The sequence below is a fragment of the Triturus cristatus genome, chromosome 3_2, assembly GCF_964204655.1.
Source record: "Triturus cristatus chromosome 3_2, aTriCri1.1, whole genome shotgun sequence".
NCBI lineage: Eukaryota > Metazoa > Chordata > Amphibia > Caudata > Salamandridae > Triturus > Triturus cristatus.
In genome coordinates this window covers 1,046,781,023-1,046,797,175 of record NC_140584.1, presented here as the reverse complement: position 1 = coordinate 1,046,797,175, position 16,153 = coordinate 1,046,781,023, and the positions used below count along the sequence as shown (strand labels likewise).

The 16,153-nt window shown below is 44.1% G+C and overlaps 1 protein-coding gene across 4 annotated transcripts in view; it reads left to right on the top strand.

Moving 5' to 3' along the window:
* TSPOAP1 (TSPO associated protein 1) overlaps positions 1-16,153 on the top strand; it is a 3,327,443-nt gene that overhangs the window by 2,154,258 nt on the left and 1,157,032 nt on the right. The window lies entirely within an intron of this gene.

The following is a 16,153-nucleotide window of genomic DNA, read 5'->3' as shown; positions in this document are numbered from 1 at the left end:
AGGAGAAAAGGTACAAAATAGGTCAGTTAGAGGCAGACATATTAGATAAACAGGCGAGGTGTGAATCCGCAACTTCGGAGGAAGAACAAAAAGAAGTAAAGGAAGAAATCTTAAAAAAGAAATACGATCTCTCACTCTATTTGGAGGATAGGTAAGGAAGAGGTGGGAGGCCAGCCGATTGTCAAACTATGAGTATGGGGAAAACATTGGGAAACTTCTAGCATGGAAGCTTAAAACTGACACGAACAGAAATAAAATCATGACAGTATACAAGGGCAGGGATGGGGAAAAAGTAGAAGATAGGTCAGGTATAGAAGATGCCTTTGTAGACTTTTTTCAGTCGCTGTATGAGGAAGATCTTTCACCCTTAGCTTCAAAAGTAGATCTCTATTTAAGAGACTCGCAAATTCCCAAGCTGGATGTTGACTCTTGCGAATCATTAAACGCAGCAATTACTACAGAAGAGGTTTTGAAGGTGATTAAAAGTTTGAAAAAAGGAAAAGCTGCTGGCCGAGACGCTATCCCAAATGAAATTTACTTAGTTTTAAAGGAAGTATTGGCCGCCAGGTTAGCAGACCTCTTCAATACTATATACTTGGAAGGTTCTCCGCTCCCGAAATCATGGAATGAAGCGACCATTTGTTTGATTTGAAAACCCGGTAAAGATCCTCGCAAATGTGAGTCGTATAGGCCCATATCCCTTCTGAACAATGACTATGAATTTTTTTTTTTTTTTAAACTTTGTTTATTGAGATTTTATGGTTCTGTTTCACATTCGTACAAACAACAAATTCAAAGTCAAGTGGCAATGCAGGTCAGCAGTCCTAAGGGCATCATGTCCACTGAGGATCCAGGGGGCAAGTGAACAACTTTACACAGCATTGTTTAAGTCCAGTGGCTGTTACATGTAATAGAGACATCAGGCAGAGGGACCATATACAGTATAATCGTTTGCAGATTTTAGCAACAAGACTTGGTTCTATAGCAGATAAACTTATATATAATGATCAAAAAGGCTTTATCAGGGGGAGACAGCTACATGATCTCACTCACCAACTTATCGGAGCTATCAACATCGCCATCCAGGAAAAATCCCCTCTTGCAGTTCTCACTTTCGATGCTGCAAAAGCATTCGACCGTTTGAATTGGTCATTTCTGCAGGCGACTATTTCCTATTACGGTCTAGGGGAACATTTCTCTAGAGCAATAACGAAGATATATTTATTTTATTTATTTATTTATTTAACTTATATAGCGCGTTATAACCACCGGGGTCTCTAAGCGCTGTTTGTCCAGATTACGTAGTGAGGTATGGCATTCACTTGATCCCAGCAGTGCGCCTAGGGTCTGCTCCATGCTTGCTTAAAAAGTACAGTTTTTAACTTTTTCCTGAAGGATAGCAAATTGCATTCATTCCTAAGTTCTGGGGCCAGTTTGTTCCACAAAGCTGGGAATGTGTTGGAGAAAGCACGTCCCCCCACCGTGGCCAGTTTGAAACGGGATTGGGACAAAAGGGTAGCGTCCGACGAGCGCAAAGTCCTGCCCGGTATATATGGGAGTAGGCGGGATTTCAAATATCTTGGTGCTTTACCATACAGCGCCTTGTGTACGATGCACAATCCTTTAAATACAACCCTCTGCCGAATCGGGAGCCAATGTAGCTCCTGCATCAGGGGGGAAGAATGGGCAGTCCTGGGTTTCCTATAGATCAACCTGGCTGCATCATTCATAACCCCCTGTAGTTTATCCAGCAACCGCTGGGGTAAACCTATATACAGGGAGTTCCCGTATTCCAGCCTAGCCAGGATTGTGGCTGAGACCACGTGTCTCAAAGTAGAGAATGAGAGTAATGCAGAGATCTTCCTTAATTGTCGTATCAGGCCTATACAAGTACCCACTACCGTAGTGACTTGTTTTTTCATGGATAGTTTGTCATCCACATATAGGCCCAGACTTTTGACTGCAGTCGCCGGTTTCGGTGGCACACCCAGCTCCACAGGCCAAAATTTCTCGCTCCAGGGGTTGCCCGAGATGGAAATGGGCAACACTTCCGTCTTATCCGGGTTGATTTTTAAGGAATTCTCGGACATCCAGTTAACCGTGGCTTTGAGTATGTCCTGTAACCTGGTGGACGCTCCCGGGCCATCATCCAGCCGGATGATCATCTGGGTATCATCGGCGTAGTTGTATACTAGGCAGTCCATCCTATTCAGGAGTGCGATTAATGGCTGCAGGTAAATATTAAAGAGTAGGGGTGACAGGGCAGATCCCTGTGGAACCCCGCAGGTGATGGGAGCAGAGGTGGAAAGTAAGTCCCCCAACTGTACTCTTTGTGTCCTGCCCTGCAGGAATGACGTAAGCCATGCATGTGCTGTACCCCTGATACCAAAAGATCTCAACCGCGACAAAAGCTGTTCATGACACACGGTATCAAAAGCCGCGGAGAGATCCAGTAGTACCAGGGCGCTCGGTGTTTTTACATCAACCCGAGTTCTCAATTCATCCAGGATTGATAGCATGACTAATTCCGTGCTATGGTTAGCACGGAACCCTGCCTGATTGGACTCCAGCAGGTTGTTGCTCTCTAGATGACCTGAGAGTAATGTTAACACATGCTGCTCAATCACCTTAGCCAGGAAAGGCAACTGGGAGATGGGTCGAAAGTTCTTCAAACACTTCGTGTCCGATCCAGGTTTTTTTAGTAGAGGAATCAGGCGAGCCTCTTTAAAAGCTAGAGGGACCTGTCCTGTGTGAAGGGAGGTGTTCAGCAAATGCAAAGCCTCATCCTCAATTCCTGGCAATGCCAACTTGAACACATCAGGAGGGCATGGATCCACCAGGGAACCCGATTTGACTCGGTCCGTGATCGTAAATAGTTCTTGTTTTGAAATTGGGGAGAACTCAACTAGTGGTGAAATATCTGGCGGGACAGTGAGGTCCAGTGGGTAAGGACATTCGAGGGGTGTAGTTGCAGCAATTTCTCCCAGAATATCGGAGATCTTATTTACGAAGAAATCCTGGAACCTCTGGCAATCCTCCTGGGTGAACTCAGTACTTTGCTCTTTATTTATCCTGAGCTCCGCCAGGACCCGGAAGATTTCCTTCTGTGGATTTCTAGCTGCAACTATTCTTTCCTCAAAGAAAGCCGCCTTCCTAGTTTGGATGGCTAGTTTGTAATTCGCTAAGGATGAAATGTATTCTTTCTTGGCCATGGCGTCATACTCTTTGCGCCATGCCCGTTCTTTCTTCCTCACCCCCCGTTTCATATCCCGTAGGGAGTCATTGTACCAAGGGGCCCCAGCTCCTCTCTCCACCTTCTTCACCCTACGAAGGGGTGCCACCAAATCAATGGCGCTCCCCAGTTTATGCTGAAGGTGACCACAGAGGGCATCAATGTTAGCATCCTGCTCCTTTACTGAAGGAGACTGTTCCAGGAGGTAGACCATTTTTTCCCCATCAAAGTTTCTCCACTTCCGGGCCATTTTCCAACCTTCCCCAGGTTTGGACAAATGGCCACTCAATAAAATTCTACCCTTTATTCAGCCCCTGTAGCGAAAATACTTATCAATGGTAGTCTATCGAAAGGATTTCAGATTAAAAGAGGTACGAGACAGGGATGTCCACTTTCACCCCACCTCTTTAACCTTTACATAGAACCTTTAGCCAACACGATCAGATGGTCTCACAAAATTATTCCTTTTATATTTAAAGGATGGGTTTTGAAAGTAGCATTATATGCAGACGATCTAATGGTCTATACAAGTGATCTAAATAAGTCCCTCAATAACATAACAAGATTACTAACAGATTTCGGGGGTATTTCTGGCTACCAAGTTAATCATCAAGAAAACTGAGACCATGCACTGGAACATGAACATGCCGGGGACTGAATCTAATAATAAAATTTAAAACTTTGGGATTGTAGTCCAAAAAAACATAGATGAAATTGTCAACGTAAATTTGGACTTAAAAGTAAAGGAAATGAGGAAGCTATTAAGTTCATGGAGCTGTCTTTCTCTTACTTTTTTGGGGAAAGTAAATGTTATTAAAATGGCGATCCTGCCCAAGTTTACCTTCTTATTTAATGCCATTCCGCTGGAGTTCAAGTCTCAATCAATAAAAAAGATTCTAAGTGAAATTAACGCCTTTATCTGGGCCTCCAAAGGAGTGAGGATAGCCTGGAAAAAGCTTTGTCAGAAGAAAAACCGAGGGGTATAGCCAGCCCAGATCTTATGGTGTACTACAGAGCCTTCCATTTTAAGAATATCAGAACTCTTCTTATACCACACAAATGTTATACTTCCTATTGGAAAGGGGCAACCGATCAAGATTATTGTCTTTATAAGTTTGGACACCCAAAGTATTTAAAAAAAGTCATACTAAAGGTACTGGAATCCCAGTGTACAAAGTGTGATATGAGGTAAGAAAAGATTGGAAGATCCCGTATTACAGCCCCTTGGCACCAATATGGAACTCGCCTGGAACACCTGAATGCCTAAAAGAATCCCTAGCAGGTCCATTAATAAAAGCCGGAATAGTGAAATGGGGAGAACTTTTTGATCCTGGTAATTCAAAGAGCTTACTATCCGAAAGAACTAACGCGGAACTCTCCAGGTTTAAATATTATCAGCTGGCTAGCTGGTCAAGAGAAGAAGAGACAAACCCAGAACATATTGGGAAACTGGAAGAAGAAATACAAAAAGATCCAGCCCGAAAAGAAAATCAAAATGGTATTGGTACCTGACCCAAAAAGATGATGATGAATTTACCACTCCATGTGATATTTGGGAGAATACCTTACCGGCTCAAGACTTGCAATGGCAAGTATCCTGCACTTTTCTATGGCTTATTATAGTTGCTGCACCCCTTAGGAAAAAACATCTTTTCATTCTACACAGGTCCTATTGGACACCTGAGAAATTATCTAAAATGAATAACCAGGTGACGAAAAAGTGTCCAAAATGCGGTGAGCCAAAGGCGAACGATATTCACATGTTTTACCTATGTGCGCATCTGGATACCTATTGGAATGGAATTGGTAAGATCATTGATAAAGCTTTAGACACGAATATTAAGGTGAGCACCTTTACTGTTATTTTTGGCATTCTGGACACAAATGAACCTATTACTGTTTTAAGTAAAAACTAGAAATACTTATTGTTTATTTTAATTCTATTAGCCAGACGTGAGGTGTGCATAAATTGGATTCTTCCATCTCCTCCTAAGGTGATAGATTGGCTTTGTTCAGTACATAAGGTCAGGAAATTGTATAAATATAGAGGGGAAAGTAAACGAACTAAGTATTGGGAACTTTGGGACAAAAATTATGTGGCAGGATGGGAAGGGATGCCCAATGATTCCAACAATGCGGTCCAACAAATTTGAGGGAATCATCATGGTGGACTCATGATGGTTAAACTCAAAGAATTTGAAGGTTTCTTTAAGACACGGTCTTACTTCGTTATCCAAGGGCGGCTTCTTTTCCCACTTTATACAAGGTGACCTTGTTTTACCATAACCATAAAAAAATCGCATTAATGAGGAGCAAAAAAAAACAGCATATGGATTGTACCTTGCTTTTGTAATGAATGTTCCCTCTGTAACTCATAAGTCTAAAAATACCAGCCTGGAAAGCCCTGTTGGCCTAAAGTCCAAGGTGAAATGGGACCACCAGACAAATATTCCTTATTAATGCATCTAGACACAATGCAAAGCCAACTGCTGCTACCAAGGCACTGCTGCTTGTTTACCCAGAACAGTATCTAGTAAATCAGCTAATTGCGGACTTCTGCGAACTGCAACGCCCACAACATGCACAGGTACAGAAGACAGATTTCTCTAGCCTTGCTCCAGGACTGGGGTGCGCTCCAAGCAGAAAAAGACGAGTTTAACTTATTCCTTGGAACACATCAACCCAGAAAAATATAAGAAGTAATTTTATTTTTCAAATATTGGCATACTTTATCGTTTTGTATTACTATTATTTGCATCTGTAAAGCGCAGCTGCTGCCATAAAGGCATGCAGGCACGAGGGTTTCACCACCTAGATTTCTTTAAGCAATTTGATTTTACTTGCACTTCATTCATCCTTAGTTTTTACTAATCAGTGATAAATACATTTTACCTCATTGTTAATGGAACACTGGAGCAAATCATTTTACAAGCACTCAATCACAAAGTGCAGAACGCAATCCTATTTCCAGGTTCACTGCATAATATGTGAGGGGGGTGCATTTTGATTTTGGAAAGGCAATTCTCATTCACCAACTCCTGAAAACGACAGTGTTATTTTACATCAGAAAAGCATGTTTCATAAGTCTGATCCATCTGAATAGGCAAGATGCACGTGTGTCTGCTGTGGGATCTTTCGCCAGTTCTGTCTTTGTTCCTCTCACAGTGCTTTGCATTCTATTAAGTGTGGCTTTACTCTTCACCTAAAATCGCGAGACTACTAGTGCCAGAATCTAAACGGCTGTGACTGACATCCCGGTCTTGGGAAATCCCTCTTTCTTCCAGACACCCTTGCTCTCACTGTTGCAATAATATAGAAACATCTGCATCCGATCTAAAAGCAGGCTATAGCTGGCCGCTGTCCAATATAATCCTTGACACTTTAGTCTACTCCAATCCGACAGCCATTACTCAATAAAGCGGACTTCAACCGCAAACAAATCCAATAGCAAACAGCCACCTAGGGTGTTTCAAAAAGAATCCCAGACCGGCAAAAAAAGCCAAGATTCCAACAAGCATTTGCAATGCAATAGGTCTCGCATTTTAGAAACTTTGAGCTATTGATATTGTAAATGACAATGCCTTTTAATATTGCAGGTTTTTTAAACACATAAGTAAAAGGAATTGTCATTTACAATGCCAATAGCTCAAAATCTCTCAATTGCGAGACCTATTACATTGCAAATGCTTTTTAACTGGTTTTTGCGACAATGTAAGGTACCTTTGGCCTGAAGAGAAAGCTACATACATAACACTGGCAACGAGCAACAGGAAAACAAAACAAGGAATCCATGTGATGTAGGCATGAGTAAAGAGTGTAAACCGCGTTTATGGTGTTTTATGCCACACTTGGATTTTGCAGCGTTTGCTTTTCTGAAACTTAAAAAAAAAAGACTGTGAACCCCACACTGAGGCAGGAAATAAAGAAGACAAGAACAAGACGCACAAAAAAAATGTTGTGTCCTAGCAAGTAGTCCACTAGATGGTTTAAGGCATAGAAGGGAAAACCGGAGTGAAGGGCCATGCAGAAGCAGAAAAAGCATGCATCATACCAATCTAGGGCGGTTTTAGGAGAGTCCCAAACCAGCCTTTGCACTCCCAGTGGAGGCTGACCACATGTGTGTTTACTGCAGTGTTAACCATATGTCACCCCTCCTGGAAAGTTAGGATAATGTCCAAATAAAAGCATTGACGAACTGATCAGATTATTTTGTGCGTGCTCCCCAACCGGAAGTACTGCATTCTTTAGGAAGGTGTTGACACATGATGTACCAACCTCTCTATAAGAGCATGTTCTGTCATATATAAGGTTTGCCAGTTTAGGGGCACAGGCATTTTCCCGTTAAAAGTCAGGAGTGCAAGTACTGTCCCACTAAAGGTTTGAAAGGTCTGGAATACAGGTAGTGCTGCATTAAAACTATGGCAGCTCAAGAGTTCGAAGAATGTGTGGAAATTAAAGAAATACGCGCAGAACTGTATCCTGTGAAAAACGGAGTGCGAAAGAAATGAGTAACATGTCCTAAACATTAGATCGCTCCAGACATCTCAAGCAGCCCCTACCTGATCGTTTCAAGCCGTCCCTAAGAGCCTGCATTTGAGCCTTACCGTAATCCAACACCCTCGACTATATCACACCTCTAGAATACACTAACCTTTGAGGGTCTTTGACGGCATGTAACATGGTACGAAAAAATTATTAAACATGATAGTATGTAGAGAGGCGCACGGTATTTTACAAAACATTGTGTAGGGCTTGGTCTTTCTACCCTAACAAGCCCATACAGCGAAATGTACTCAAACGTGCACTAACAGTATCCGAGGAAGGCGCTGTGTAATAAAACAAACAATAAAAAGGTTGAAGTTGTGATTCGATCAAGTTTTGTCGGATCAGAAATAAATAACAAAAACATTACTGAAACAAAAACCCACGCTAGAGAAGTAACGGTGTAAACATATCAAAATTATACATATATTTTAAACATAATGTGAGACTAAACATCTGTAGTGTATATCAAACGGGTATGCAACCGAATGGCTTCTGCAAACAAATTTTGTTTGATGAGGATATCAGGCAAAACAACGGAATGAACTGCCCCTTAATGGGCGCAGATGCCTGGTGGATAGAGCTGACGCACTAGACCTAAACCAAAAAAAAGCATTACAGCCTGTAACAAAGGTAAAATGGGGAATGGCATGGAGAACTCACAAGCGCAAATAGGGCCGTGCAGCCCGCCCCTATCTCTTGCTTCTCTGCTGCGTGACCCCAGCCTCTGACCGCTTGGCACCTTCTGCCTGGCGTTAAGGCCAGAACTGCCAACTATGATGGGGCTGAAAACCGGGTTTGAGTCTCAGCGCCGGCAAAACATCCTGTGAACTTGGGCAAATCACAAAATCAACATGTTCCTGCAAACAAGAACATTTCCTTGTGCAAAGTAACCGGCGATCATGTAGAGCCCTCTAAGTAATACATTTGAGTGGCATTCCCACCCATATAAAACTGTATTTTTTTTTTTTAAATGAGACGGAACGAGTGGTCTGAAAATACGAGCACTGCACGGGGTGCTCCAAGACAAAGCAAGCTTTAGAATAAATCATGAGGAACTGACTGAGAGAGGCCCATGACTGATTTGAAGGGAGGGGGAGGGACAGCAAAGAGTGTACAGTGGAGGAGCGAGGAGACACAAGAGGGAAAGCAAAACCAGCGCAGTGCTCATGAAAGGGCACTGCGCAAATACAAAGAGCCTGCCTTCCAGAAGATCGATGTAATACAAACAAGTTAAACAAGCGTGGCGTGACCCGAAACAGATGGCACACTGCGCGCCGCTGCTAATTAAAACAAGTGCGAGCGGATGAAATCTGTAGTTAGGCGCCGCTGCTCCCAGACTACATGGAAGTTACATATTGGATCAACAGCCAACAGAAAGCATGATAAGAACAGCAATGCCACAGTTAAACGAATCGCAAGCGGTATGACAAATTACACAGAGTTTCACCCAACATATAGATTACTTTATGTCTTGCTGAGACAGCGCATGCAGCGCATGCGCTGGCAAGGTGAGACCTAAAATACTGCTTAATAGTCCGCCATGTTAGTGATTAAAATGACTTAGCGTCACTATCCCGTATACCATTCAGTTTATTCTTTTCTGCACTGGGGGTGTCCTTAGAAATACCTTTTAAAATCCTGAAACCACTAAAACTAACATTAGGATGATTAAAAGTCATGACCATATACTTTAAACCAACAATAGTCCATTTCTAGTCTGTGTTTATTGACATACGTGACGGAAATGCAGTTTTCAGAAACATTCCCATATAAAAGATGATTTTATCATTGGCGAGTAGGAACAGCTTCCTATGTGCTTCTCTATAGTCTCTGGTGGCAAGCCTATTGATTAGGGGAAGTAAAATTATTTTAGTGTAAAAAGAGTAAAAACCACAGGGGGTCGAGTCTAAATTATCCTGAAATCCTGAGGGGAAGTGTAGGACCTGGTGTCTCCAGGCCCTATGGGGCGGTAACGTGACACGAGCGGTCGGGCCACCAAAGGTCTGTGTGTAAAGCAACCATACAACACGCACCTCACATGCGACGAGGAACACACACAATAAGTGACGCCACACTGTAGGAATTATGTAAATACTCAAGTTTATCCAAGTAGATCACGTTAAATGCAGTTCATGAGGTAGCAGTACATTTCATATGCGGATAATACAATAGCTAGCGATGTACATATCAGTCAGGAGCTATAAAGGCTATTTCTACCACATATGCAATTCATGAAATGACAGTACTGCCTGGGGCACAACTACCACTCACGTAGCTGCACACGCGCGTTGGGCGCGCTAACCGGTGACGACCTCAGAACGGGGCACCTAGCATGGAGAGCTACTCGTGATCTCTGGCACATAGCACTGTAATAGGGAATATAAATAACAGACCGCTACTCGTACTCAATAGCGTTTAACACATCAATATGGCACATGAATAACAGCGCGCTACTCGGACTTGATAGCATGTAACACTTTAAAGCAGGGCATGTAAAAACAAAGCGCCACTCGTAATCGATGACTCTCAGTACCTTGGAGCGGAGCGTATAACATAAAGCGCCATTCGTAATCAATGACTCTCAGTACTTTGGGACAGAGCATATAACATAAAGCGCCATTCGTAATCAATGACTCTCAGTACTTTGGAGCGGAGCATATCACATAAAGCGCCACTCGTAATCAATGACTCTCAGTACTTGGAGCGGAGCTTCCAGCGGGGAGATCCGGTGCAGTTTGTTGGGCACCGCGCTTCAGTACCGCTCGAGGGGGCACACGGAAGGGATCCCTCGGCGGGGTCTCTTCCGTCATGAAGACAGGGGGGGGGGGGAATCCCACGGAGAGGAAACCCGGCTAAGGGTGCGGTGTGGCTCCCAACCCGCAGGGGGCGCACCGGGGGCGATCTCAGCCTCCGGGCTTACCTCGATCTCGGCGTCCGCTCCCACGATGATGGGGGAACTCGGCCCTGGCTTCGCACACCTCCTCACGCAGCTGCGACGGCAGCAGCGGGGCCCCGGGCTTCTCCGCGGGCCTCGTGACACGGCAGGGCACTTCTCCAGGCCTCCAGGCCACGGCTGGGAGCGCGCTGGCTTCGTCGTCACCAGGGGGGTCTCAAATTAAGGATGGGGTTCTGTGCTCAGCGGAGCACGCTGCCGGGGGTCCCAGACCAGGGCAGGGAGCGCAGGGGTCACAGCGCTAATACCTGGTCGATCCCCGGTGGTTCTCCAGTCAGCTTTGCATCAGGGCTCAGGGGTCAGTCTGGACACGCAGTCTCAGTGCTTGGTGAATAGTTTTTAGAGTTCAGTCTGGACACGCAGTCCCAGTGCTTGGCTTGTAAGTTTCTGTTCTCAGATGTCAGATAAGGTCTTGTTGGCGCAGATGTATCTGGCGCCCTTAAGGGGTTCTGTTACAGGGGGTTAGGAATGGAGAGGGCGACTAGATCCTTCCTAGTCAGGCTGGGCAGAGAGTCTCTGGGTCCTCCTACTGCTGGGCAAGATCAGTGGGTTTCACAGGGTCCCTCACTCACTTAAGAGGCAGCACCTAAATCCTGTCACTCTCAGAGGCATAAGTCCCTGGCTAGGCCCTACCGCCTACACTCCTGGTGGATTCTTCCAGCTCTGCTTCACCCCAATGGCCAACTCACCACAAAAGTTTCCCTCCCTCTCTTAAGTAGCCCTAGGTCAGGTGACCTCTAGCCAAGGCGGCAAAAGAAAAACCACACCTCCCTTCTAGAAGGTTCCAGCACATTCCAGGAGCTTCCCCATTCTACCTATGGGACAAAAAGGCGGGCTGGTGTTGCAACACTGTTGTGGGATTCTAGCCAGCTCCTGGCAGCTAGGGTGCTACTATGACAGGCCGCTCTGCAGTAGCAGGGGTCTGTGGCAGCCATCTTGGGAGAAGGGAGCACCTGCACCTTAACACTGTAAAAACGAAAAAATTCAGGGAAAAAGGGCCAAGTCCAACAGGAAGCATAACATATATTTCACTGTGTCACCCTAAAACAGAACAACAGACATCTCTCCCATCACCCCAAAGGTTTTGTTAGATACATCGCCATTATTCTGTCTACTCGTAAATTCATATACGCTGCTACACTTGACTTTAAGACCTCAGTTGCCGATCTGTCAGCCTTGCGAGAATTGTACAGAGCCATTTGAAGTGCCTTTTTATTAACATTTGGTGGTCCTTCCGGATTTTCAAATAAGTGATGTTATCCTACTTTCTGCAGGCGAGATTCCATGGTTGCCAGCCACAGAATACGCTTTCCCTTTTCACAGACGAGACATGTCTCGAATATATCTTTTGTGAGACTTGCCTCCGTGTTCCTACATAGGGCATGCCATAAAAGTGGGGGTCCGGCATATATATAATCCTCAATAAACAGGATATTCAATTCACTATGGGAAATAAAATTAGATGTAGAGATGGGCACCCCTAAAACTCTTCTACAAAATCCTGTTTTCTTCCACTTAAATTGAATTGCACTAGTTAATATCTCAGACCTCTGGCCCGTATGTGGCTATTGATCTGCACTGCATTTTAAAAATCTGCAGGAGAGGAAGAAGAGCTCCTCCCTTCCTCTGAAAACTAAGCAGCGAATGAACTGCACTTAATAAATTATTGCTGCTTCGTAACAGGTTTGGTCCATGAACCATATCTGTGAACGTTATTCCCAGATATGAAAAAGTGCAAGTGCATTTTAGAGAGACCTGCCCCATCTTAAGTGTTTCCAGGCTCAGTTTCTTCGGGCCACAGGACATCATATAATATTTATTAAAAATGGTGTGCAGATCTAGGGATTTCATAAAATTTACAAATCAAAACACTAACTGTCGTAGAGCCCTTGGGGTACATTCCATTAAAACTGTGTCGTCAGCATACAACAGCGACGGAAGGAAAAAGCCCTTAACTTTGGGGAGCTCAGGGGTAATGGTAAGTAAAAATGGATGACGATCATTTATATATAAAATAGATAAAAGTAGGGCTAAAACACATCCCTGTCTTACTCCCCTGAAGATTCCGATTACCGCTGACACCGCCCCTTCGGTATTTGTTCTTATTCTAGCTTTCATGTCTCTGTGCAAATAGGCTATAAAGTGCACCAATGCTGCATCCATACCAAGGGTTAAAAGAATAGACCACAGTTTTGAATGGTTTATACTGTTAAACGCTGTGATCAGGTCCATGAATGGCAGATATATTTGGGCGTTTTGTGCTATTGTACATTTGCCTATCAAAAGATTAGGATTGAGACATAGTTCTACCGTACCAAGTTTTGATCTAAAGCTATATTGACATTGATTAAAAATTTCTATATCAGTTGCCCATTCTTAAGTCCGATTATAAACGGCTCTTCCCAGAATTTTTAGTGGTGTGTCAATTAATGAGATTGGTCTGTAACATCTTGGATCCAATCGGTTTCCCTTATTAAAAACTGGTAGTATTATTGAAGTTGACCATGTGCTTGGTACGGAAGAGTATCCTAAACTGTTAAAAACATTTGATAGTAACGGGGTCTAGAAACCTGGGTTATATTTAAGAAGATCAATGGGTACCCCATACATGAATATTATTATCAGCAGAGGTTTAAATACTACTTTCTAGAAATATGCAGAAATAGTACAGGGGAAAAAAGCAACAACTTAAAATCTTACGTCTGTGAAATTTAACTTAATGTTTTACACATAGCATATATATTTAATTGGAATTCTTGTGTGGGGTAAAAGGATCATTAAATATCACGTCTTGGGGTAATGTTCAGTAGAAGCATAGAAGTGAATTTATAGACCAATGGTAGACTGGTTTCTACCAGCAGTGATGTGTGAAAATTCAGAACATTTAAGAAAACAATTTTGAATAAACATGACTAATGATCACTGCTCCTCCACTTAATCTAACCCATTCGCTCACACCCCTTAAACAATTGTAAAATTACCTAATGCCTAACCTTGATACCTTCTCTGCCCTCCTAGCACCCAAGTTATTCCTACAAAACTTAGTCCATCTTTAGCAGTGGGCAAACAGTGAAACGTTATTATTAGGAGTAGGCACATAGGAGGTCAGCCTTTAGATAATGCAGAGCGAATGAGCAGTTTTCTGCCTCAATGGGGCAATTTCTGACCTACGTAAGAATCCCTAGTAGTGCACCATGATTTACAAAGCACTGTCACTATGTGATTCATCTCACTGACACCTCAAAACCTACTTCCCTCCCATCATCCCTCCTGCCACCCACTTCATGTCCTTTTCTTCACTCCCTCCCTGTTGTGAAATGCCTAATGTAGGTTACCTATAAATCCAGTGAGATACCAATGTCTTGGGCAATACCTGCTTCACCCACAAGAATACTTTTTTATTGTATCTGCCTTACCCAAGTTTTCTCTCTCACTTTGTGCTTTTAAATGATCTTAAAGCACTATACAAAAAAGCAATGTGACTTCTTAAGACAACAACTGAAGTCTCTTTGCTCTAAAAGTTTAAGTTAACAGTTTATTTAAGTTGAACCACTAATATGTTTCTCTCTCTCTTCCTCTGTGTGTCTCGATGAGTATCTCTCTTATCAACTTAACATTTCCCTTGGTCTTTGTCACTTTCTCTGGGTGTTTATTTTAGGCTTCTTTCAGTCGCTCTCTCTTTCTCTCCAAGTCTCTCTTTTAGTGCCTCCTTCTCTAGATCTCTATTAAGGTTGTAGTGGGCACGTGCAGAACACCAAACAGTTCGAAATTCTCTGCCACAAAGTGCATCATTCTCTTGTCCCAGAGCAACAAGCCCTTCTGCATCCTTCTGAGCCCTTCCTTTGTTCCTCATCCTACAACCACTTAGCACTTCTTCCCCCCTTAGGGATTGGCCTACTCATACTTCCTCCTTCAGATCCATTGAACAGAATGGAGCATTTTTTTTCCTTGCTGACAAAAAGCAATATATCCTTTGTGCACTTTCTTTAATTAGTGTTGCACAATATCGATTTCTTCACAGCACCAAGAAAACATGAGACAAGATGCTATTAAAATGTGTGTTATACTTTAATATACGAGGCTAACTTTATAGACTTAATGGAAGGAGATATCTTCTGGCAAAAAATGGTCTATCTTTTCACTGCCATTTGATGGATACTTATTCTATCTCTTTAGTTAGAGGGAATGAGCTGCACGGTACCCTGGCTGTTATTCGTTGGTGGGTGAGGGATGCGATAATTGCAGCTTTGACCCATTGACCCATTTCACCCCATCACTTTAAATAGCGAGTCACGGCTCTATTATGGAAAGAAACAGGCGTTATGTAATGAGAACATGCATTTGTATTTCGAATGTCAAAGGAAAGACACACATAGGACTGTCAGGGCTGCAACTCTTCTCCCAGGAGGAATACCTTGTTATTGTGGCTGAAGGTCAGGCCAGCAGCCCCAGCCCAGCCAGCCCAGACAACAGAACCTGACCGGGAGGGGCGAGAGGGGTGCTAAAGCCCGCTCAGCCCACCGGTAGTCACGCGCCTGATAGAGAGCGCCGTTTTATTCGTTGGGGCATGGCACAAAGTACAGATCATCTAAAGGTCTTGCCACGTGCCCTCCCTGGGCTGTATACAGGGCAGCACTCTCTGCCTGCGAGGGCACGCCAAGGGTGCCGATGGTGCCTGCGCTCATAGCCTGACTGGCCGGAGGCGCACACAAAGCACCCCGGGAGGCATACACGCTCCCCACGAGCTGTACACAAAGTAAGCCGTGAGAGGGCGCGGGAGGAGTGGTACCTGCGCGCGTCTGCACGAGGCAGCTTCCTGTGCAGCGAGGGCTGCCACGCACAGCTGCGCGCACAGCTCTCCAGCGCTCAGGCGTCCTCGAGGGCAGCTCCGTGGCTTTGAGTGGATTTACCTTTCGTTTCTTCCATTAAGGATTTCTTTTGGTTCTCCATATAATTTGAAAAGGGCTTCTGTGGTGGAAAGGAAGAGACAGAGGAATCAGCGCGGGAAAGGCAGGAGGATTGCACGCACCATGGAACTGGAGACTGGTGTTTGCCAAACAATAGAATGAAAGGGTCCATGGAGAAGACAAAGTGCTTCGGAAAATGAAAACAATGCATAATATAAATAAGTAACAGAAGAAAGAACAAGAAGCAACTGAATGAAGCATAGATAGAAAAATTGGAGTCTTACAAAAAGAAAACAAGCGATAAAGAAAGTGCGAAAAAAGAAGGAGAGGGGACAAGAAAAAACAAGACAAGCCCGGCGGAGCGTGGCACGCGCGCTTGGCGGGGGAGCGCATTCCAGGCGGGGGAGCGGACCCTTTGAAGTGCGATGCCAAACGGATTGCATGGCGGCACGATGCGCATGATTGTGCGCGTGCTCGCCAAGCAATCCGCTTTTCGGAGCACTTTTGGGAGCCCCT